General features: G+C 47.5%; 2 long non-coding RNA genes across 2 annotated transcripts; one reads left to right on the forward strand and one right to left on the reverse strand.

Moving 5' to 3' along the window:
• The first annotated feature begins 6,770 nt into the window (after positions 1 to 6,770).
• On the forward strand, positions 6,771 to 11,168 carry LOC148056759 (uncharacterized). The gene is made up of 3 exons (XR_015702780.1): positions 6,771 to 7,152; positions 7,249 to 7,344; positions 9,811 to 11,168. It is a non-coding gene; the product is annotated as an uncharacterized LOC148056759 (long non-coding RNA).
• A 355-nt stretch (positions 11,169 to 11,523) lies between these two features.
• On the reverse strand, positions 11,524 to 19,898 carry LOC148056760 (uncharacterized). Its single transcript, XR_015702782.1, has 3 exons — positions 19,833 to 19,898; positions 12,341 to 12,538; positions 11,524 to 11,599 (listed from the first exon to the last, which is right to left on the reverse strand). It is a non-coding gene; the product is annotated as an uncharacterized LOC148056760 (long non-coding RNA).
• Positions 19,899 to 21,292: the final 1,394 nt, after the last annotated feature.

Here is a 21,292-nt window from a genome sequence, read left to right on the forward strand (position 1 = left end):
CACCACCCATTTCATCAGAGGGCTTCCCCTGTGGCACCCACTCTGTGAAAACAGTCATAAAATCACGGGGAAGGCAGGAGGGGTGAGACCGGGGGCTCTGGACCCGAGCCGTGCCCCGCGTCGCCTCGCAGGGCTGGCAGGCATCCGCAGAGCCAGCGCGGAGAGACGGGACCGGGCATGGGAAAGGCGGCTGCAATGAAATCTTTTATCAGTTAATAATACCCGCATTAAAAATTGCTCCTGATGACTGATGGCATTCAGTGCTCCTCTTTGAACCTATCGGTATCTCCCTTAACGCAAGCAAAACGAACACAGCATCCCCCATTGATTTCTGCAGTGGCAGGAGATGTTTTCCAGTATTTTACCATAACCCGTTTAATTTGCGCTACACCTCTGTGCGAAGGCTTTGGCCAGCTCTGTACATTGATAAGCAGTGCTCTTTACAGCTGAGGACTTTTCATTTTTTTAACTTGGCAACTGAAAAAAAATTGAATTTAACTAGAATCCATCGGTAGGTAAGAAAATTTCAATTTTCTTCTGTCCGAAGTACTCCGCTTTACTATGGACGCCAGAGGGTTGCCAGCGCTTTTCCCTTGCCGACTCCTCGGTGTCCCCTCCCCACTTCTTTGTAGTGCAATTTTGTACACCCCGAAACACTGCCAAAGGGCACCATGAAAACTGCCCATCGCTCCTACAGCCTCTCTCTCTTGCTGATACTGAAAACAATCCTATTCCTATTTCTTTTCCTTTATACTGTGCCGAGAAGAACTTTGTCGAGGAATTCCAGATAAATTTCATCACCTGAATATCTTGCAATTTTGGGAGGTTTTTTTAACGTGCATGAAGATTTCGAGGAAATTGTAGGACGGCAGTTTTCTTTGTAAATAACTGCTACCTGGTCCTACAAAACAAGTCCTGGTTCTTATTCTTTGGTGGTTAACCATTTATCTGGTTCTAAAGTCGTGCCAGCTGCTGCGATCCCCCGGGCCATCCTGATTTACGGCTATGGTACGTACAGCCTGTGCTGCTCTTCTCATTTTTTCCCTTAGTTTTTTTTTCTCTTAAGTTGCTTGAGAAACCAGAACAATTACCGGCTGATCTTCAGCCAAGATTTCCTGTTTCTCCCCTCATTAAGTGGATGGAGGATCTCCCATCTGGGCATCTGACTTTATATAATTTCCCATCTTCACTATCCTCAGAGAATACGCATTTCTCCAGCACCTTTTGTGATTCCTTACTGAAGCTCTCCCCAATTCCTTATCGTTACCTTCACTCCCTAGCCTCGCAGAGTTCGAGAAACTCATTTTAAAATTACAAACCAGCCAAATGACTGTCTCTGCTGACTGGAAAAGGGAGAAGGAGAAGCCAGGCAGGTATTTGCAAGTATGAGGAAGGGCTGGGTGACAAAGGGAAGGGTTTCAAGGACAGGACGGACACGTAGCAGCTCCCGCAGGCACCGAGCTGCAGCCAGCACAGCCGGACCTTCACAGGCAGCAAACCAACAGGAGGGCTTCCCAAAAGCTGCTTTGTGCCCTTTCTGATGGGAAAGCATCAGAGCCTGCACGCTGGAGAAGCAGGAATTGGAGAGTTTCAGCCCCAGCCCTGCTGGCTCAGGGCTTTGAGCAGCAGAGGGATTAGTGCACTCTCCGAGGGAAGGATGGACTTCCCAACGCCTCCTCAAATCCAAGGCAGCTGCCTCTCGGACATAGCCGGCATCCTCAGGCAGGGCGCACGGGGAGGCGATCGCGCCTCGCTGGCGGAGGACGGTGATCGTCTCCCTGCCCGTGCACAGGCAAGAATCTTCCGAGCTGTTCATTGCGGAGAGGATGTTTTATGTCGGCCCCTTGGTAAAACACGAAGGGGCAGGTATGGAGGTGCGTGACCTGGATGTATTCTGCAGCTCTCTCAAGGACACGAGTTTCCACCTTCCACCTTTCCAAACAGCTCATCCGCAAAGAAAACAATCAGCTCATTTGTTTTATTGCCTTCTTTCTCTAGTTACACTATAGAAAAGGAAATTCACTTTTAATGAGCGCAAATGCTGGGATAAAGCATTACTGATGTAACGCTTATTCCTTGTGGACAGTAAGTCCAGGGATAAAACATCCTTGCAAGTGGCTTCCAGGATTTCATCAGCCCCTTTTGCATAGCTGACAGAAAAGGAAGCAGTGAAAAGGTTGATGGCATAATCCTTTTTGTCTAAGGTATTGAATGTATCAAGATTACAGATAAAATGCATAAAGAAATGGTGGTGATTCTGGGGGGAAGAACTAGGTACAAAAAGGTTAATGCAAATCTCACTTGGTTTTGGCTTCCTCCTTCACTGACTAACTCACATTTCCAATCTGGAAATAATAGCCGTAACGGCACTTTGGGAAACGTCCCTCATCCGGGCAAAAGTAGCTGAGAAGGAAATTCCCCATAGCTGCCGGCAGCTGAAGTTCTGAGAATCTCCTGAATGAGTTTGCAGGTTCTCAGCTGACCACTCTTCGAAATGAATCATGCAGGAAAGCCCGAACCCCCCCTGCTGCCCAGGTTAGCTGCTTTTGGGGTCCAGCCCTGCAGAGCTGCAATCCTGCCCGCACAAATCCCTCCTCAGCAGCTGCTCACTTGTTTCTCTCTGTGCTCCACAATAACCAAGCCTTTGTGCCTTTTTATTTTTGTTCATAACATGGTTTTACATGGTCTGTCGTTCCCGTTCAGGGCTCGCAGCAGCCGCAGCTCCTGCAATAGCTACCGTGGCCAATTCAGTCTGTTTGCAATTAAGGGTCTGGGGACGTGCTTTCCTTTGAGTCACAGCATTCCTGCTCTGGCATCGCTCGGCTCGTCTCCGAGGATGAGGGCAGTGGGAATTTCCCCGGCACCCACAGACTTCCTCGGCTCCAGCACTGCAGCTCCCCGCTGAACTCCTCCGCTTTCCGCGCCCAAGGCACGCTCGCCCTGCCCCGGCCGGACTGCCTCCCCCATGGACAGTCCTCCTGCACCGCACAGCGTGAAGCTACACGCATACAGTGTTTTCTTCTCGGTGCCAAAAATTAAATGTGGTTTTTGCTCTGCCCTTGGAGGAGCGCTAGAGGCAATTTTGGCATCTCTGCCAAAGATGGTGGCTCCACGCATCCGCACACTAAACTCTTCCCTCTTGCATTATTCTGTTTCCGAGGCATAAAATTGTTACTTAGCTAACTGAATCATAACATTAAGTATATTTGAGTTTAAAAGATCTTACTACATCCCGTCAATGCAGAAGGGCTTTTTTCACTGCAATTATTTGTCCGGTACTTTGTCTTGATTAGATTTTAATATCTCCATCTAATGGCCTTTCCTCCCCTTCCTCGATGCACAGTCTAGGAGCTCTTCCTACTGTAAATGGCATGTTTGCTTGTTAAGTGTCCCCTTGTTACTTGCCTCCATTTACCTAAATTATCATTTATTCATATCCTGTGTTCTCCCTCTGTTTTTTACTTTCTTGGTGTTTCTTTGCACCTAACATATGTAAAAATTTATAGCCTTACTCAGAGAGTCTGATATTGTATTCATAAATAGGGCGATTTGTTTTGACTTTTTTAGCTCGAACAAAATGCGTAGGACAATCAGTAAGAATACATGGTGAATTTTTACCAGCTTTTCCAGCATAGCAAGAGCCAAAACCATAATCATCAGCAAGACGTTACCCTGTATGCTCCGCGTGGATAAGGGAGTCTGTTTTTCAGCCTCAGGCCAAGATACAGATACACAAAGTTTTACTTTGCTCGTATTTCCTGCATTTCATAAATCATCTGACCAAAAGTCTTTTGAGACTTTTGTTTTCCTTCCAGTTCCTCACACCTGAGAACAAACAAATAGACGGTGTGAAGCACATGAGAAGGCAGAAACCCACATCCCCCAGCTTGCCACAAAAGAGAAGTGAGCTGATTTCTGTGGTCTTTTGATAGGAATTGTGTTGTCGAATTTGGAGCTGCATTCTACGTGCAGCCTATATTTATTATTATTCCTACCAGCAAACCAAAGCATGAGAGGAGCACTGGAAACACAAAGCAGAGCAGCCTCTTGGAAACATAAATGCCTGCAAGAGTTGTTCTGCACCCAGCCCTCCCAAGCAGAGGGAAAGTGGGAGTGAGCCGTGTCACTGGGAGCAACCAGTCCACCCACTCCCTTGTTTCACCTTCGAAATTTCTTGGTTATTTTGTTAACATTCATGTAATAATATTGCCAGGAATTCAATTTTGCTCCACAGTAAACCAAACAGCAGCCAAGTATGCTTCATGTCCGGCACCACCACCGCTCAGTGTTGAGGAGCGGCCCGAGGACATCTGCAGCCTGAGTCATGCTGGAGCCTTCCCAGGAACACGCTGCTGTTCTCGCACCAGTCTGCCACGCGCCCCGATTTCGTGTTCCCCCAGGCACCTGCCCGCACTGCTTTGCTCCCCCAGCCTGCCCGTTCCGCCAGTGCCTTCTGCTGCTCTTAGTCGTAGCCTTGCTACGGCCAGACATAGCACGGCTGCTACGTAACCTTGGTGCACTCAAAGCTATTTGTTGTTGTATCCAGTGGCGACAGCAAGTTGACTTTTTGGCCTAATTTTTTAAAAATTTTGGCAGCCTGAGCATCTCCAGTCCTTGATGCTGGTGGGTGCTGCGCAGTGGCCAAGCAGGCACAAGAGGAAAGCAGGCTTTGCTGCGTGTGAGCTCTGAGTCCCGGCAGGGCAGGGGAGGAGCGGGTCCCAGCAGCGTGCAGCCCATCACCCGCCCTTGCACGGCTGTCGGATATTCTTTTACACACACATGTAAATATTTAGCCGTCTCTCGGCATTGTACCAGGCTTGGGTGGTCTCTCTTCTGTATGGATGCAGTCCATCGTGGCACCAGCAGCAGCATGGACTGGATATCTGCTGGTGCTGGCGAGCACCCAGCGGGCAGCAGATCCAGGGAGATGACAGGGACACGGTCACGCAGACGTGTGGTTGTCACTACTGTTCTGGAGTGGGTTCAACACAGATTTCCCAGAAAACTGTTCTTTGCTGCCCTTGAGACCCTGGAGGATACACATATGCTGCTCTCCCGGACTTTCTTTGGGAGCCATTTCCTCCATAAACACTTGTGATGCTTCCCCTGAATATGAGTCTAATTTCTATTTTCCCCTGAGGAAAAATAGAGGACACATCAAGGAAATTGTTTTTCAGTGACCGCGGCTACATTAGAAGAAAATACTTGCAAATGTGTTTTTCAGCTTGGCCTGAGTTGTTTTCCAAGGCTATCTTGGTCTGAGGTTGAGATTTTATTTTGGTTTTTTTGGGGGGGGGGTTGTTCCTGAGGTCTGGGGGTTGGTTTGCTTTCTTGGTTCTTTTTAAAAAACCAGTTTTGTTCAGGCTTGTAAACTGGAATAGCAAATTATTATTATCAAGTAAAGAATGAAGAACCCCTGGAACTGAAAATTCAGTCATGAACTGAAAACAGCGCTTGAGGTCTGGACATGTTGCGAATGGTTGAGTTTGGTAGAATGAGACTCCTGTTTCCTAATAGCACCAGGAAACAAGATTTGCTCAGGTCTTGTGTTTTAATTTGGGATGGGTGACACATAGCACCAGTGCCATTTCCAGAATGAGGTACCGTCCCAGACTGGGTCTTGTAGGTCACTTACAAGCAGAAGTAATGTTGTCCCGTGTCTCATCAAATGCATATCCACCTGGCATAAGGGTATTCTCCAACCTTTACACCTTTGTGGCAAATGAAAGCAGAGCAAAAGCTCGTTGCAGTGGTGGGAGGTAAATGCAGAGTCATCGGAATAGCCTAATATTTGGGATTGTACGAGTTCAGTGAAGGCATGGCTGGAGCCTGGCAGGGTTTGGGCAGACGAAGCCTGTACTCGGCAGCGGTCTCAGAGCTCACCCGGCAGCCGAGCTGGAAATCCCGACCCACCAGCGGCAACGGAGCTGGTCATTGTATGTGCAGTCATCGCGTAAAGCAACCCTTCTACTGCCAAGGGGAGCTGGAAAAAGCATGGGATGAATTACTGGTACCGCCTTCAGTGTTTGCCAGAAATCTGCTTTCTCTGTATTGAAGATTAGCATCGGTTACCTTCAGCTGGCGTGGGGGAAAGTTAGTTGACAGAAAGAAAAATGTATTTTTTCAACAAAAGATCTTAGGAGCTATTTAAAGTGTTATTGTTGCCTAAAAGAATAAAAGGAGGAAACAAATTCTGCACTACTCCATGCAATTCCCTTATTAGTAGATGTATTTCGTTTGAACAGATGACAGGCATTAGTAAATTGTTCCCTAGTGGGACCACACAAGTGGAGAAAACCAGTTTACCTAGAAAAACATTTAATTAAGAGAACAACATAATTGCACCATTGTCAAACTTCAGACACTTTGAGCAACCTCACTGTCTTTCCTAGAAAATCATTTTGGAAATATAGTTTTCCTAAGGGAGTTATTTAGGCCTATTTAACGTTTAGATTGTTTAAACACTGAAAAACTGGCCATTGTCCTTATTGCCAGGATTCCTTTGTGTTCCCATTTAACATTTTTGACAGTCAACGGCGTAGCTAAGCACAGGCAGGTTGAACCTGGCAGCACACAGCCACCGGTGAGCAGTCCCCGAGCGGGAAGCGGAGGGGGTAAAGCCTGCAGCCAGCTGGGGAAAAACTGGCATCCCTCCAGGGATGGAGGGGCTGCCTCGTGCCCGGTTCTCGCTGCGCTTTCCTCTCAAAGGGAGACTGAATACATTGGGTTTTCACCTTGACCACAGCCCCCGAAGGTAGCACAGCAGGTCCTCGTGAGCCATCACAGGTTTATGTCGTTCCCTTGGTCAAGAAAAGGCAGGCGGGGATGTCCTTGCAGAGCTGGGGGGATTGCTGGCAATTGCAGGGCTGAGGTTGAGCAGGTCAACTTGGAAGAGGGGGAAAGTGGGTTTGACCAGACTGGCTGGGACTCAGGAAAGGGGAAGGATGGAGTTGTTCACGTCCCAATTAGTCCTGGCCAAAATATGCTACTCCCAAGCTACGCAGAGCCTCCAGCACACCCTCAGCTGTGCTCACCGTGGAAAACCCCCTTACCTGTGTCCTTTCTTCAGTGGACCTGCACGCCTTCACTCTGCAGCCTCCTTGGTGCCTGGCTCTGATGGAGGAGGATCTCTGCAGCCCTCTGATCACCCAGGCAGGAGTTCAGCACAAGTGATTCCCCTTTCCTGGCCCTTGTTCCTGAAATGACTTGATCCATCTGATCTCGCCTATTTTGTGCTTACTGTTACAGCACTGGCATGGCTGCAGACCTGCTCTCTTGCCGCTGCCGTGAAAATCATTCCTTTTGCTGTAAGTGTGGGCTCAGGAAGCAAGCACGGAGTTAGAGGTGAGAGTATTGGCACCTTTCTCTTCTGTTTCCTCAAGCCTTTGCTTTTCCATATTTGCATTATCCCCTCTTGCTTCACTTACTCCCGCTGCAGCTCGTATGCAGCGTTGCGGGTTCTTGCGTGAGCTGGTACTGTTCTTTTGCTTCTCGCTGTCTGTAATAGCAATGCTGTAACTCTGAGAAAAAGCTTGGAGGCAGCATAAATATTTATTAAATGAAAATGGCACTTTATTTATTCTTATCCTCTCTTTCAGTTGTCATATCTCTGCCGCTCCTTTTTTGTGCATGGCTATTGCGCTAGTTCAGTTTTCAGAAGTTTGTAACAGACATGGATAAAATTGCAGTTAAAATAGGGCTGGCTTCAGTACTGTAAAAGTCCTTTGGTGAGCTTCAGCCCCAAGCTGTGTCCTGCCAACCAGCTCCCAAGGTCTTACGCTTGATGCTCCCCGCACTGTTCCCTCCTATTTCATAGAACTATCAAGAAGATAAATATAAAATGTTTATTTCTGGTTGACAAGGAAGTATTCTTAAATCGCATCCTTTCTGGAGGGCCTGTTTCAGCCTGGTACCATGGCCTGGCCGGGCAGAGCAGTCACAGATGGGTCCATGTAGTGGTTACGGGCCCTCGGCCAGCCCCACCAGCAGCAGACGCCGCTAGGTTTGCAAAGGTTGGGCATGAGCAAGGGCCAGTCTGTCTCCTGAGGTTCCTCTATTTTCCCCCTGAAAGGTAACAGGAGAGACCTGATCGTTCTCATGAAAACCCTCAATTCACTGCAAATACCATGTGGTTTTTTATGGCAAAGACGGAGCTTTGGGCAGATTGTTTGAGGCAAGTAGACCTGAGAGGGCACTGGTGCCAGTGGGAGTGGAAGAGAGCTTCGTATGAGCTGGGACAGCGGTAGCTTTTGTGATCCAGGGCAACAGAGAGGAAAATGTTGGTTGCTGCTCGAAGAAATTCTGATCTTAAGATCAGAGAAAGTTGGTATTGGGGTTTCCAGGGCTTGTCACTTGGCAGATCACAAGTCTGTTGAAGCTGATAAGATAAAAGATCTGGAGAGAGTCTGGGGGTAGAATGAGTAACATATCTGTTAAATGGGGGAATGAGCAGAATTTGGGGTTTTTTTTTTTAAGGCCACACCAGTGGTTTTCAGAAGAAAATGACTTTCACTGCCAGCTGAAGCTGCAGACGGTGTGTTACCTGCCTCCCCACAAACCCAGCCCGGTGTGCACGGGTCTTGGTGCCAATGCCGGTGGTTATCACCAGGACCTGCACAGAGGAGGCTAAAGGATTCCCAGCTTTCTGGAGACTTACTGGGATTTGCTTTTTCTTCTCCTTTGAAGAGAGCACTGGGACGTGTAAAGTAGGACCTAGGACCCATCCGTTATTACTGGCAGTAGTCAGTGCAGTTGCAGAGATGCAGAAGTACCAAGCTGGTCCTTGGCAGGGAGATGCGGCAGGTGCTCGTGCCGACTTCTGCACTGACACGGCCCTATGGATTTGCTAGAACAGCTGCTCTTTCCAAAATCTCTGTCTGTAAAACAAAAATAAAGGCTAAATAATGATGATCCTGTTCTATGGAGTCCTGCTGTGCCTTAGGAAAAAAGTATTGTGGGAAAAATTAGAAGGAAAACACAGCATAGAAATAATAGTTCATACAAGTACAATAAATAACGGAGCAGGCCAAGACTTCAGCTGAACTGAGGGCTTATGCTTCCTGCAGTGAAAGTCTGAGAGTCTGGAAAACATCAGCTTGATGCTTTTTAATTCTGTTCTAATACAGAACTTTAAAGGCAGGAATGAGAAGCTGAAATCTGATTTTTGAAGGCAATGTAAGAACTTGAATGTGGGTAGATTAATCGGAAGACAATGCAGAAAGCGGTTGTTGGGTTTAGCACTGGGTGGGCACAAAATGCTCCACTTTCTGCAGAAGTCATCGTCTGTAGCTGGGCTGCTCTGCTTGGGTCCGCTGCCCTGAGCGGAGGTACAAAGTACACGGTACGCAGTAACCCTACGCGACTTGCATGAGTGTGAAACGTTACGGTGCGCATCAGGAAAGGCCCTGGAAGAGCAGCTACGAAGGCTGCCAGGCAGTGAGCAGCCATCCAGGTTAAGCACAAGTATCTGAACAAGAGGCCTTTCACATCAATTCCTTGTCAGTCTCAGCCTGTAAGTTAAACAGAAGCATAGCTCATTTAGCAGAGAAGTACTCAGATGGCCAAAAAAGGCCAATTTTCATGATGTAGGATGATCTTCATGGAGCGAGTGTCAGCCATAAATATCACAGATATGTGCAGACAGTTTGGACAGAATCTGAATTCCGAGAAGGCGCCGGCCATAGGTTGTTGTGTCAGTCCAAGGTCAGAAGTTACTGCTGAGCCTGACCTGGCAAAGCGCATGTGGTTTTGATGCACAAACAGCCACAGAGTAAATAGATACAACCGTGATGGTGTGGTTTATATCTACAGGTGCTCCGAGTGTTGCAGATTTGAAACAAAACTCTCATAAAAACGACTTCGGGGAGCTCGTACAAAGGCCTGTCTCCACCAGTGGCACCTCTGGCACTGACTGCCCAGGGACCTGCATCTCTGTAGCTCATAAGATGATGAGTCAGAAGCAGCACAAAGAGGGATTTAAGCTGTTGCCTGGTAATGGGTAATGAACTCCAGTCTGCACGAGATGGTAACTACAGTACTTCCTCAGCTCTCTGCTTCTCGGCACTTGGAAATTTACTGGAAGAGACTAAAAAGGCATCAGTTGCAACATGAGCACATCTCAGTTTTGCAAAAGCTCCACTGATATCTGCTGGACAGGCTGTGTTATTTCTCACCTCCCATAGGAGAATTTTTCTTTTCCAGCAGTGTTTTCATATTTTGAATGATCTTCAGATGAATGGAAACAGACAGGCTGTCTTTGGATTTTAAATACTGTTGCCAAAACTCAGAGTCAATATAATTATGAAGCAATGATTTTAATTGCTGCTGTATTGAGTTTGAGATCAATGCTGATGAATCACTCCATGGCATGTTCATGGCCGGTACCCTCGGTCCGAGCCCGATGGCGTGGCTTTCCCCAGAAGTGGCTGACCAAGGGCTACGGCCTGGGCTGCGGGTTGTTCCCAGCCTTCCCCATCACACCTAGTACCTCTACATTTTAATTAGCAGTGATCACGAGGGAGATGACCTTGTGTAGCTTCTGCTATGTGTTCTCCCCAGACACCACTAAGTGTATGTGCCTCCCTGGTTTCTTTGTAGATTTAGGAACTTTCTGCACGTTTCTTCCCTCTTCCCAGCACATTAAGAGGACAGGTCTGTAGAGCAGGACAGAAAGGCCACGAGAGGGTCCTCTTTTGTACGGCTAAACCCAGTTGTAGCGTATTTGATACATCTGGAGTGAGACGAAAGCAAGAATCTTGGTATGTTAAGCCCACAAATTAATGCATTATTTATTCAAACTCAGAATTAATAGGTCAATAAAAAATAAGGAACTATTTTCCATAATAAAAACCTGAGCATGGTTTGCTCTTTATAGACCTTTACTGACTCTGACTTTTGAGTGGGTTTTTGCAATAAGGGCAGATTTCCAGTATCGTCTGGCTTGAGACTAGCAACACTCATTTTTTAAGTGGTGGGCCTTTGGGGTTAGAAATGAGAGGACAGGCTCAGACTGCCTTTCAGCCCTTCCAACCCTGCTTCACACCAAATGGTTTCAGAAGCTTGCACATCTCAGGGAAAGGAAAGTGGAAAACAAAAAAAATGTATTTCTACTTAACCTTCTGCCCTCAGCAGGCTTCTCAGCCCAGCTACAGGTGTCCCACAGACACCATCCCAGCACCTCGCACGTGTTCCTTTCCTTCCATTTCCATACCCTCCTTCACTTCATCTGCCAGGCTTTTGTCCTCTGTCCCAAACCAGAAAGAAGGATATTTCATGGTTCCTCAGCATGACTGTACAAATTAGTTTATTAAGTGTTAGAAATTCAGTTCTTGTTCATTGTAAGATACTTTACCTAGCCTGGCATCGTGAAAGAGCACGAAAATTAATGCCTCTGGCAAGAAACACCCCTATTTTACCAAGATGGAGCTCAGAAGTTTTGGTACTAAAGATAAATAAGAACTGTGAACAAGGACAATCAGCGGTTGCAGCTGCTGTTTCATGCTTCGTCATACAGTTAGTCCCATCTTACGCTCTTTTCTTGTCATTTCTTTTAGTCTGAAGTTGTTCTGATTTGGTTGTCGTGTTGGCTCAACTCATCTGGCTGCAAAAGAGGAAGAGAAATAGCAATTACGTTAAATGATTTTCGGGCTGCATCTCCAGAGCTTGTTGGTCATTTCTTGCTGGTGGTTTTCCTCTCCACCCAGGGAGATCTTGCAGACAAGCATGTCTTGGACTGGGAGCTGATCAGATGCTGCGGCTGTGTCGTGGTTTAACTCCGGCCAGCAACTAAACACCACACAGCTGCCCGCTCGCTCCCCGCCCCAGTGGGATGGGGGAGAGAATTGGAAGGGTGAAAATGATAAAACTCATGGGTTGAGACAAGAGCAGTTTAATAATGGAAATAAAAGAAAGTAAAATCGTAGTAATAGTAGTAGTAATAATAATAATATACAAAGCAAGTGATGCACGATGCAATTGCTCGCCACCCGCTGACTGATGCCCAGCCCGTCCCCAAGCAGTGATCGCTGCCCCCCGGCCAGCTCCCCCAGTTTCCATACTGGGCATGACGCCACAGGGTATGGAGTAGCCCTTGGGCCAGTTGGGGCCACTGTCCTGGCTGTGCCCCCTCCCAGCTCCTTGTGCACGGGCAGAGCAGGGGAACCTGAAAACTCCTTGACTGGTGTGAGCACTGCTTAGCAACAACTAAACCATCAGGGTGTTATCAACGTTATTCCCATCCTAAACCCAAACCACAGCACTATACCCGCTACCAGGAAGAAAATTAACTCAATCCCAGCCGAAACCAGGACAGGCCGTGTTGGTAAGCAAGAGCAGCAGGTACCGAAATGGATGGTTGCCGGCTGTAAATCGGACTGGCACAGGCAGGAGATGGAGTACATGATCTGAACCGGTGCAGAAGAGCGCGCTGGTAAACAGGAAGGCAATGGTCCCTCGCTGCAAGCTTGTTGGGCAACACTTATCGGCAGATGGGAGGGACACCAGCAAGGAGCAGGAAAGTAGAAAGAGCCTGAGGCACTGTCTGAAAGAGGAAGGATGATGAATTAAAGTCTTAAAAGCAATTAAATAGATGAAGACATCTGAAATCAAACCAAAGAGGTTTCATACACTTCACTGAATCTAACAGCCAGGGATTTGCAATGTGATTTAGAAATGCCCAGGCAAGGGAGGGGAAGAGGGAACAGGCAACAGTCAGAGGTTACCACCGGGAAGAGAGAATAATTGTTGGAAGTGATACTTCAGGTTAGAACTGGAAATAATAGTACTAAATTAAGAGAAAAAGGTCATTTGAGAGTAAACATTGGAATAACTTCCTGATAGAGAGGGGTCCCAAGTGGATTTTGGTTTCCAGGAATCAGATCAACATACACGAATATGTAGAATGTGTGTCCGTGCTGAGCTGAAGCTGATGGGTAAAGTTTTCACACTCAGATTTTAAGAGAGAAATCCCTTTTCCCAGGGCCGCTCCTCATTTCTGCTCCCTGGGAAGCGGGAGTAGTATTAGGTGAAAAGCAAGTCCCGTGGTTTTGCTCAGACTTGAAAGGTTAACGTTTTTCCTGAGAAACCAGCAGAGCAACTTTTCCAAGAGGCTTTTTTATTAGTTTTCAATATTTAGAGTCTGCACTTGCCAAAATTTTTTTGCCTTGTAAACTGAAGTAAAACTAAATCCAGAGCTGTGTAAGACCTGACATAGTGCCAGGAATTAAAACCACCCCGGTGAAAAACTGCATCCTCCGCTGCCTTCGGTGCACGGCGGGCTGTGGGCGAGCGCGACCAGGGGTTTGCTCCCCATCTTGGAGCAGGTACAGAGACATCCCAGTGCCCTCTGCAGTCCTGCACCCGTGTCAGGAAGAATTGGGAGCGTTTCTTCCTGCAAAATTTGACGTTGACAGGCATGGTCATAAAGGTGACTTCTTTCCTGGGCGTGCTTCATTGCATGGAATACAGTAAAGCACACCAAGGGCAATATATCGTGCTCTGACTGCAGAGCACCTTTTTTAATCTATCATTAAAAATTTTTACTAGCTCATTAGTTTTACCTCTGTCCTTGGATGTTATTTAGGCGGCTTCCAATGCACTTTTTGCTTTCTAATCCCAAAGACTTGTTTCTTGCCTGTCCTTTGTCCTCCATCTCTTATCTGCCCCCAACTTGAAAAAACATGTAATTGGTTTAAATTGGTTTAAATGCATTATTAATTCTTTTCACCATAGGAAAAGAATATTAAAGTGCAAAACCTTAAAGTGCATTTCAAAATATTGAGGATCGCGTAACATAATTAACAAAGAGGAAAAAAAAAAAAAAGTTTTTGGAAAGATGTTGCACCACTGGTTTGACAAGAAATTATTAGCTGTAAAACTACAGCAGCCTGTGATTAGCATTTTTAACAATGGGACTAGATTAGCATGACTGTAGCGATTAGTGAAAATATCCAGGTACTGAAAACATTGCTGAATGAAAAATAATGCTTGGTTTACACTGGCAAAGGCACATGTGGTTTGTAGCTATTTCACTTCACAGGCAAGGAGGCTTGGCACCCGGCGTCTAAGAGGGGCTGAGCTGAGATTCCTTGCTCCAGAAATACTGGCAATCTCCTAACCAAGCTGAGGAAGAGCCCTGGTAGCTTCAGCTGGACTAGAGGATCGTTGCAGGTCCCTTCCAACTGAACGGTTCTGTTCCGAAGCATATTCATGGTATTTTAAGCGCATGGTCTGTAGAGGACAATTTGAGCATGTGTGTTAAACAGGGCCCTCAGTTGGAGGAGGACCCTCCTCACACCATCGTTGGGACAGCAAGAGGTCTTCCATTGCAGTCCGTGGAACGTTATCTCACGTTGGCTGTCCGTGTAGGCAGTCTGTGGGATGTGAATTTGCTGCGTGTAGAAGGTTCCTGATGAGCGGCTTTGGAGGTTGCAGTTGTCTGTCCCAGGACCAGATACGTAACCGTCAGGACTAATGCGGTCCCCTCCGCTTTGTGCTTTGCGTGAGCCCTGGAGGTGAAAGACATCAGTCCACAATTTTGTCCCGATTTCTGCAATTCCTATTTACCACAAAGGCTTGAGATCCTGCTGGTATCACACGCTCCTGCCCCCAGAGCCCTCAGTGAGTGCCATCGCGCGAGGGACTTACAGCTGGGCTGGCAGCAGTTTTTCATTGTGGGCGGACATCAAAATATCCACTGCTTTTGAGCTAATCTAGAGCAAATACCTGTTCATGAAAACTCCTGCAGGTGCCCGTTGGGAGATGCTTGCACAACACCTACTGTAACATCCCCTGGTTTTAAGCCTGGGGAGAACAAGTCCTTTAACCAGGGGCTGGCAGTTACACATGGAGCTGAGCAAGGAGGAGCATAAGGGAAGGAAAAGTGCGATCCTCTTCAGTCCATTTTCCTCCCATTTTAGAGAGATCCTTAAATCTACAAATATACACCTTACATGATAGTTAGCTCGCTGGGTAAAAGCCAAAATCAACTTTTCATCCTGCAGACAGTGGCGATGCACAGAGCGGTTGAATCATGGCAGAAAAACAGTCACATCCTTCTCCAGTGAGGGTTGGTTTGTTTTGTTTTGTTTTGTTTTGTTTTGTTTTGTTTTGTTTTGTTTTGTTTTAAAAAACAGCACCCACTTCTCAGCACATCAGATAAGAGCTGCTGCAGAGAGGCTATATAATCGAAGGGCTCGATTCGCAGCTCGGGGAAGGCACTTTTGGGGCTGATCAGAAGCTTAGGGATGGCCTGGACCAGGCACATCATTTGGGGGCTGAGCCCACACCTAATTAAATCCCAGCAGAAAGCACGGGACAGAGGTATGGGAAGTTTTGAAGCAGTGGATAACAACGGGATGAGAGCACAGGCAGCTGAGCGCGGCGGTATGCGCCACGCAGCTCACCTCTCTGACCAAGAACGTGAATTATTGGCAGGCAGTTCCACCAGTGGCATTCAGGAAACAAGAGGATGTAACTATTAAAGCCCAAGCTTCTACTGTTTCATAAAACTTCCGAGTCGTATCTTCCACGATCTGTTCTAGAAGCAGAAACACAAGTGGTGTAGGTGGACACCAGCAGCTGTAAGAGCATCCTTTCACAGATTCCTGGTATACAGCGTGCCCTTTTCAGAATCTCAGATTTGAACAAAGAGCCTACTTAAGCATGTCGTCATTTGTCAGGAGTTTTTCTCTTTACCTTTTTCCTTCTAAATCGACTAACAAGTTGAGCACTTGAATGCAGAAAGAACAGGAAATTTCTAATACTGTTTCCTCTGGTGATTTTAACCAAGTTACTTTGCATATCTGATGATCTGAATTCATCATTCTCACGCTGGATGTCTCAATTTTTGTTGACTTAAATTCTCATAATGCAATTGCATGCCCTACCCTCACATTAGTTGTCAGACCAGGCAAATTATTTGTCTGTTGCCATGTTGCCATTAAGTGCTACAGTTTATTTTGATTCCACCTTGATTGTTTGGGTTGTTTTCTGTTTGGTTTGGCCATTAGCTCCCCTAATATTTTTGTTGGCTGACAAACCCCTCTGCACAGGCATGGAGGTGCGTGTTTAGCCATCGGCACGGCTTGCAGCCTGCTTTCTCCTTTCTCTGCGAGCTTGATTAGGCTTTTGCTATGTTAGTTTTGCTATTTGTTTTAATTATATCCCGCAAAGATCTTATTTCTCTCCCCCTTCATGCAGAGTTCATCTGATACCAGTGCCTACCTGTTGCATTCACTCCTTCGTGAATGTTATAAGCCCTGGACTACTGAGCTCCAAGGACGCCCACTGGCGATCTCGGCTTCGACATGGACATGGGGCTTTCCTTGTACGAACCGGTCAGTAACAGCATTGTCCTGACACGGATTATTCGTACAACCTAAGTATAGTCCAGAAATCAAGGGATCTTATCCTAAGAAGAAATAATAAGAAAGATGCTCTTTGGACCAAACAGTGAAGATGTTTTCTGTGCCAGATCTGTCACAAGTTGAGATCAGAGTGCAGAAGCCATGGATATAGGACAGTAACTATTCTCTTCATTTAAAAGTCTGCCACATAAAGCATCGCGGCCATTGCAAATTAAAAAAGCCAAGTGTCAAATGAAACAGTAGAGGCCACTTACCGGCCAGTGCACGCAGTCACAGGACAGATCTCGGTGGCAGAAGCCATTCTGTAGACCGGCGCACCGCAGAGCAATACAACGCTGCAGCAAAAGGACGCTGGCTCGTCACCCAGAGCCCTGCCGTTATCCCCAAAGCACTCTGCTCGCTGCTCCCTGGCAAGCCCATACAGCTCGGGCGGAGAGCATGCCAAGTTTCTGAGAGCCAGAAGAGCAGATGCCTGATGACCCTTCTGAATCACGGCCATGCTTCCCTCAAGCTCACGGTGACGCCAGGTTGTGGACCAGCACGCGCGTGCACACACACATGCACGCAGAAGGCTGGACACAACGGCTCTGGTCCCGTGTCCTTTTCCCAAGCCCCTGCTTAAGGCAAGCGGGATGCTCCCAGCTCCTCTTCCCGCTGCCGACCGTCCTGGTCATGCAGTGACCTACAGCTGGTGGAGACAACTGGCCTCGCCCCAGCATCTGCGACGGGGCAAAATAACCTGTGGGTGCCGAGCTCCCAGGCACACCAGGCTCTTTACCACGGGTTGTCCTGGTAGTTAATGTGTAGGAGGAGAATGATTTTTCTCCTGGGAACCAGCTCAGCCGGTCACATCCTTCTGTTCCCCGTGTCTTTCCAGGGTAAAACTGTGTATACAAACAGGTAAGCACAGGGGCAACCTTGATAGAATGGAAAGATGCCGGTAGATAAAGGAAGTAATTAAAGAGTTAAGCCCGTGGCGGTGTATGTTTGGTCAGCAAAGATTAATTGTGCAGGTTTTAGCTGACCTGGTATTTCTTCTTAATTTAAAAAAAAAAAAACCAAAACCCCAAACAAAAACAAAAAACCAAAACCAGGACCAACTTGGGCAAATCAGGCCATTTTAAATGACCAGCTTTTCCAGAGGTGTAAATCACGAAGGGCCGGTTGCTGCGGAGCTCCGGGATGGCCCCTGGGAAGCAGCTGGCCGCCTCTGCCGGCCTGAGGGATGCTCCTGGTCCTGGCCGGCACCCTGGGCGCCTCCTGAAGATGGAGCACACGGACCGCGGGGCTTTGAATGCCGTGCTGAAGTCCCTGAGGCAGCCCTCGCCCAAGGCAATCTAGCGGTAAGGAAAATCGGGGTCTGATTCCTGCGTGGGCATATTCGTACAGCTAGCGTGGAACTGTTCTGCTGCAAGGCAGGGGTCTGGATCCTGAGGGATATTTTCTAAGCAAAGCCTCTGCTGGAAGCCAGTTGGCAGGGCCTGCAGTCTCATTCAAATGCGAGTAGATTAACATGATCTCTGCTGTTCTGTGGTAATTTACTTGACTTATATTGTGTCATAGATAACTATCTGGCCATCCTCAAATACCTCACAGCAATGTATATCAAATGCTGCACGAGATAAATCGGGGTTTAGTTAATTGTAAAGTGTCTCTATTATCAATGTTAAGGTTCAGTAATGCACATGCGTCTGCCTTTCAGTTTGGATTTTAAAAAATTTCCAAGTGATAGGAGCCCCGAAAGAATTTTTATGCAAAAAATTCACATATTTTCGTGATGTTTATTCCATTCCCTTTCCAAAAAGAGAAAGCCAACTTGCATTACCATTTCTGGCTTTTTAGATTACTTTCCCAAAAGAAGATTAAAGCAAAATTTCCCCATGAGAAATGTTTTCTTGTGTACTGTTGAATTTTCCAGGGATAAGTTTGGATGTTTGTTTTCTCATCTTCCAGAGAAAAATAACCCTCTTAGTGTGTATGTAATCAGAAAACTCCGCTACCCAAAAATGAACATCAGATAATTAAAATGCTACTTTACTATTGTGGGTGGGAAAAAAATGTTACAAAAAAGCTCCCATAAAAAAACTCTCATAGACTGTTTTTCTTTTTAAAAATTTGGATGTCAGAATATTTTTTTACCAAAAACAATGGTAAGAAGCAATAAAGCTAGCGTCAGTATCTGAAACAAAACTAGAAAACCGAAGCACAACCTTTTGTCAGTTTGAAAGCAAATGCTGGTTAAGGTTACCGGGGCCCCCTCCCTGTAACGCAGATGACGAAGGCTACAGTCACTGCTGACCTGCATAGACCCTGCCACCCAGTTCCAGTCTAAGGACCAATGATGCACCTTAGGTCTGTCCCACTCCGGAAAAAAATATTAGAATGATGGAATACTTTGGACAGATTTGCATGTAACACAGATTTCACATCAGTTTTAACAAAACCAGGAGAATTAATAGAATTTCCCAGCTCCTGATAAATGAAGCCTCCAGGAACGGGACAACATTCTGCTGCTTTCGCCTGAAAACGTCATCCACGAAGTGACACTGAACGTTTCTCGTTTCGACTGGTACGTCTGCAGCGTGACTTGTGAAATAATGGAGACGCGGCTTAAAGAGCGCTGTATCTCGCCCATCTACTGGGGCGCTCATTTGTTACATGTACAAAACAGGAAGAGGAAGCAGCAATGGGCTCTATCAGGACAGCATCTCCTGACAGCGTGCCTATTCTATTTATTACAGGTTGACATGTTGGAACCATCAAAAAAACCCAAGGCAGTCCAGCTTTTCAAATCAGCAGTTCAAACGCCTTCGTGATGTCTTTAACTTTTCTCTTTTCTAAGGTGGTTAACCACGCGAGGGACTTAGGGCGCTAACCTGCAAGACAGCAGAAATCCTCGCCTGCCATCGAACGCAGCAAGAGCCAGTGGTGTTCAGCATCTGGCAAAGCCAAACCCATAATGCCTACAGAAAGGTAAAAATTCAAACCTTATCTTTCACAAACACATAGGTAGTGTTCTTGTATGGAGTATGACCAGCTGATTGCACGTGGGCCAGGTCTCATGGCTTGCTGAGGTCCTTCGCCAGCCAAACCACAGCAAAAGGATGTCTCTGGGTCCTTGTCTCGAGTTTTGGCCTGACAAGCCCATCCTCTCATTTTGCACAAGGTGAAAGGATCGGAGCAGGTTAAAAGGTCCCTAAAAGCCCTACTTGCAGAAATTTCCCTGGCAGAAGACCCTGAAATTACTGCTCCCTGTCCCAAAGAGCCCTCCGAACCCAGGTGTGGATCAGTCTAGGGGGGAGTGGAAGCGCACCCAGCTGCAGGACCGCCATGAAGCACTTTGGCTGAAGCACCCCAGGAAGGCTGAGGCAGCGTGGGCAGCCCCGTGCCCATGCCCGTACCCGAACCTCTGCGGCGAGGGCCACACGCTCTGCTCCACTTCTCAGAAAAGGCAGAACAAACTCTCACCTTTTGGGTTGCATTTTGAGTGGAAACCACAGGAACCCTGTCTTCTTCGATGAAACAGAAACAATGCTGTTCCCTGCCCGACGTCTTCTGTCATTTCCCAGATTAGTCAGCCATCCCCATTACTGCCTCCTTTTGTGAAGAGATATTTACGCCTGTGAAAGAATGGCATAATTCTCCAGATATGTAGGCTACCAATGATGGGATTGCTGAATGCTGTCCTTGCAGTCATTTCTGGTAGTAATGGATTTCATTCGTCTCAGGAGAGCAAGTGCTTTATTCCAAAAAATGCTAACTAGAGAGAGTGCTGAAGATGTCCAACCATCTCACCCAGCTTTGCATCTTCTCTCAGTCCTCTTTTCCACAGCAGCTAGTTAAAAGGGTTGTATTTGCAGCAGGACACGATCAACAGCTTCACGACCTGAGAGAGTGACAAGGGCTGAGGTTTTCTCCACAGAAGGTTCCCCATCTCCATTCTTCTCCCACACAAATCAGGGGAACGGGGAGCTTCATTGGTCTCCTGTGGCTGGGATGGAGCAGCTTCTTGCAGATGCCAGTAAGGGCCACGTGTATTAACATCAGTCCCTAAAAAAACAAGTGGAAGACAGGGCCAGCGCTGGAACTGTGCAAGTCTCTGTGCTGCGTCTGGGAACAAAGGGACACACGTCCTGTAGGGTCTAGGTGACAATAAGGGATGGTCCCCTGGAGAAACAAGCCCTGCTGGGTGGGGGCCCTGGCAGGACCTGTTACAGCGAGAGCAGGGCGGAAAAGAGATTGCCCATCCTTGACAAGCAGGAGAAATTACTTTTCCAAATAAGGCATCACATTTGCGAGCTTGACGAAGAAGGAGGGAGGCATACCCATCTGACTCTGGCCACTGATACCATCGTTTCTCGGTGCGGTTTTCTGCCACCCCAGCACACCGAGTCGGCCAGCCCGGGCGCTGACTCGGGGCTCACCGCCACTCGGAAACGGACGGGACGGCCCTGGCTGAGCAGCTCCTGCGCGGGCATGAAGCAAAAGCCACTTGTCTCAGAGTGACTACAGGCTGTCAGGCACCAAGGCATGGAAATTGTTGCATGGAAAAGACTCTTCGTCTCCTCTCACACTTGAGCAACTTCTCCAAACCTTCCATTTCCCTGCGACTTTCCCATCCCTTTGCAACGGGAGTGCCCCCCACGCCTGCTAGATCCAGGTACACCTTACCAGTGCACTCCCTTCATTAACCCACACCAAAAGCTTTCTATGCCCCATTCCTCCTTTCTGCTCCCCTGCTTTCCTCATGTGCTTCCTTTCATCCACGTCACGGGAGGGACGTGCCTGGGTCGATGAGTCCTCCCTTGGCAAACCGCAGGGACCGCAGCTGCGCACTTTCCAGGTCAGGGCTGGCTCGAGTCCAGCTAGGTCAGAGCAGGCAGTGCTGCGCCCGGGGCTCCGTCCCTGATCTCAGGCATCACCACGGT

Source organism: Nipponia nippon, unplaced genomic scaffold (genome assembly GCF_047370975.1).
Source record: "Nipponia nippon isolate SJK-2023a ecotype South Korea unplaced genomic scaffold, ASM4737097v1 scaffold_12, whole genome shotgun sequence".
Classification (NCBI taxonomy): domain Eukaryota; kingdom Metazoa; phylum Chordata; class Aves; order Pelecaniformes; family Threskiornithidae; genus Nipponia; species Nipponia nippon.